Source organism: Cryptomeria japonica, chromosome 9 (genome assembly GCF_030272615.1).
Source record: "Cryptomeria japonica chromosome 9, Sugi_1.0, whole genome shotgun sequence".
Taxonomy (NCBI): domain Eukaryota; kingdom Viridiplantae; phylum Streptophyta; class Pinopsida; order Cupressales; family Cupressaceae; genus Cryptomeria; species Cryptomeria japonica.
The window spans coordinates 480,947,459-480,951,441 of record NC_081413.1 but is presented as its reverse complement, the minus strand read 5'-3'; positions in this window follow the sequence as shown (position 1 = coordinate 480,951,441).

The window sequence follows — 3,983 nt, the reverse complement described above, 5'->3', positions numbered from 1 at the left end:
CCCATGGGTACAATTAAGAGAACAATGGAAGGACCATTGTCTGCAAACAATCAGCACAGAAGCAGCCTTTTACCTCTATCAAAAAAAAAAACCATCTTACGAGAGTTTATCAGCAATAAAAATATTACCAGTCAGAGTATACTTCCGGTGCCACGCAGGGCTATAAGCATTAAAATATAAACATAAGCTGAAACTAGACCTATCCAGCCTACTACACTGCATAGACAAAAAACTTCTCCACATGCAGAAAATTAATTCTTTTTCCCTCGGCTCTTCTTAGGGAGCAGCTTCTTAGCCCATTCCTTAGTGAGGAACTTGAACAGGCCTTTAAAGTCCTCGTCTTCCTTGCCTTTACCTTTGTCCGCGCTATCCTACAAAAGGCATAGAGTAGTAGCTGAGCATCTCATGACATTCGGAGCGAATTTAGACACATCATGCATCTTGGACTCTGTCGCCTCCAGTTTGCTGGTAATCACCTACAGGTTGTCAAAGAGGGCTTCTATCTTTTTCTCAAGCTTTGTCAGGTTGGGATCTTCTTCCTTCACACTACTGGCCTCTTCAACAACCAGCATTTTCTCAATCCTGAAGGTTGGGGAAGGGAAATTGGCTGGCTCCGGACTCATAGAGGCGGTCGGGCTTTCGGAAACATGGGTTGAGCTCATAGAAAGGGGGGAATGTTTGTGCTAGGCCTGGGGGATTTTATCAGTCGGAATGGAGTTACCCGTGTCGTGCGAGGAGGAGGGGTCTCTTAGGGATTTATCGGAGGGTTTAGAGGCCAATCTGTTAGAGCGGCGGGGCGTGTTGGCATCTTCGGTAATGTCCAGGTCCGAATCAATTTCTTGGATGTAGTCAAATATGTTATAGTAGTTATGAACGTGTGATATTGTTTCCTAATTTTTTTACTTGAATACCATATGAAATACAAATATCAAGGATGTTCAATTTCATTTATTTCAATTCTCTGAATTTGTGTTAGTTGTTTATTATTTTATTTCAATTAAGGAATTAAAATGTTTTAAACAATTAACAATGATTTTGGAAATATAATTGGGATTTTAGGTAGAATATCATGATGTTTCATTAAAATATGTTAACACAAGGTGTTAATTTTGGAAAGATTTATGAATAGTGTTTACTACAATGGTGAAGATGTTTGTGTTCATATGTTAGATTTTGTAGCCTCAAGATTAGGCACTAGTCAAAATGAAGTATTCAATATTGTTTCAGAGTCACCATTAAATCTTAAAATCCTTCTTAATTTCAACTGTTTAGTATAGGTTTAGATTAGATTTGTTCCTAGCAATTTGTAAGGAAAAATAGGATTATGTTTTATCTACAAAAGGTGTTAAATGTTGTATTAAGTAATTATGAATTTGTTAGGAGCTTTGTATGTTAACCTCGATGGATTCAACGGATGGGATAAGAAGTCTAAGTTGTTGAGATGGAGTAAATGTTGATACCGAGATGTGGCAGAACTTTGAAGAGGTCATGGACAACAAAGCCAAAAGGAGTCAAACATGTTAAACATGGCCAGCTAGTTGTTGTCATCATCTAGAGACTCCTTGGATCAGTTATAAGGTAGTTACCTTTCCATTAATGTGTCATGTCTATTGGGAGAGCAGATATAGAAATAAGATATAAATGCAACAATGTGGAAACAGAGTCCTACTCTGTTTCATCCTATTAGTTCTTAGTTATTTCATGTTTTCAATAAAATTCTTCCTCCTAAATGTTAGGAGTGGAATGGATATTGTGGATAGGAAGTTAAGTCTTCATTTTTTATAAATTCTCCAAGCCTTTCTTAAAAATGACAGGTTAGAGAAACCGTGCAATCTTCTACTTATTGTTAAAAAGATTGGAATAAAGATATAGTTTAGCTCTCTTTGCTATTAGCATGAGTAGTTATATGATTATGTGTGTAGTACTTGAGATTACAATTTGTACCTGAGAAGACTCATCTAAGGGGGACCCACTTTTTCAAGATTCTATATATTCATTTCTCGCATATTTACTTTCTAGTTAGTTTCATTTTGTTTCTAGTAGATTTAGTATTCAACTATTCTTGTAGCCATGGGACTGTAGCTCTGTGAATATTCCTACAGCCAAACAAAGTAGTGTAGTTGTTGTTTCTAGTTAGAAGATATATAATTTCAGAACTAGTTTCATTTGGAGTAGAATGCAGTCATTGTATGTTAGAAGTGTTTTCCTTGCAATATTTATTTTAGTACTTCAGTTTTCTAAAGCTAGGATAGTATAATCCCTAAATTTTCTTAGTGCATAACTAGTGTTGGACTATTTCAAGTTATACATCCCTGGGTTTGATATAATAAATGAGCTTTAGTGATGAAATCTTATGGCTACTCAGTAAAGATATCATATCTTTGAGTTGAGGTGTCATGTCCAGTTATTTATTTATTGCTTGAGTATAACATTTTTGCTGCCATTGTCAAGGATGGTGTCAAGCTAAGAGTTTGTGGGGAGATAGAATAGTTTTTATTGCATTTCTATGGAGATAGAATTTTTTGTTTACATAAGTAGTAGCATTAGACATGAATAAATTAAGCCATTATATTAATTCTCAGCAGGCACAATGGAAATTGAGTTAAAAATTGCATGCATAGAAGTAGAAGGGATGATCATGGGAGATTCCTTCCTGTTGGTGTAAATAATTATTCATCTTGGATATTATTACACTTTACTTAAGTTTACTTAGGAAATGCATTTCATATTAGTTTGGGTATGAGACACTTGGGTGTTTGTGCCACATTGGGATAGTGTGTGTAGGAGAATTTCCACCTTTTATGGTGTGATCTTGTTGTTACACTCCACATTCAGTGGGTGATCCACCTCATGTGGATTATTATGTTGTTTCTCCTACCTACCCACACCTATTTCCTACTTGCCCTTGTTTCTTATTGAGCCACATGTCATGTTTGTGTGCTCACATATCCATATAGCCTTGCCTATATAAGCAAGCTTATATGCATTGTATGTAATGCTTAATGATCCAGTTGATCATATTTTTCATCTTGATAGAATACAGTTTATTTCTATCATCTATTTTGTTCTCTCTTATTTGTGTTTTCCATTGCCTCTTGATCTTGGTAAAATCTCACATGGTATCAGAGCCATTAGAGTGTCATTGGTTTGCCAATTGAGAGAAATTTGATGCTATTTGCGGTTTGCATTTTGGATCTTTCTATTGCAGGTTATTATTGAAGCTTGATGGATCAAATCTGAGGTTACCATTGGATTGAGGAGGTCCAAGAAAGTCATTTTTTCCTTTTGTTTCATCCAAATCGGACTTCGGAGGCCAAATCTAGAGGCATTTGAAGTTTGAAGTCGCGACGGAAATTTTCCAGAAATTATAATTTTGCAGGCAATTTTCAAACAGCGATATCTCACTCATCCGGACTCGTTTTTTCGAGCAATTTTTTTTGTTTTGGGGTAGAATTTCATGATCTGAATAGTGGTGTAGAATATTTCTGATTTTTGGATACAGGTTTTTCAGAAATTGTGAAATCCCGATTTTTACAACTTTGGAGGCTTCGTTTGGGCTCATATGGACTCTTTTTCAAGTGCCAGTTTTTTTTAAAGTGCATATTTTTTCATCTACTTTCATAATCTGCCATTTGTTTGTAGTGATTTTAAGTAGAAATTGTACTTTCATTATTTGGCCATTTTTGGCATATTTGGTACTTGCATTTTGCTTGGATCTCAGTTTAGATCACTAGCAGTATTTGTTGAAGTCTCTTATATCTCATTTTGAGAAGTTGTAAATTGAAATCAGAAGTCTACCTTGCCATTGTTTGCCATTGTTTGGGGGGGGGGGGGGGGGGGTCTCTTGTGCTTTTGTGCTCTTGTGTTCCTTCCTTTTTGCTACTATGGGTTCTTCTAAGTTTCCTCTCTTAACTCCTCGTAATTATGCTACTTGGAAAATTGATGCATGGAGTAAACTTATGGAAAAAGGACTAACTCATTAC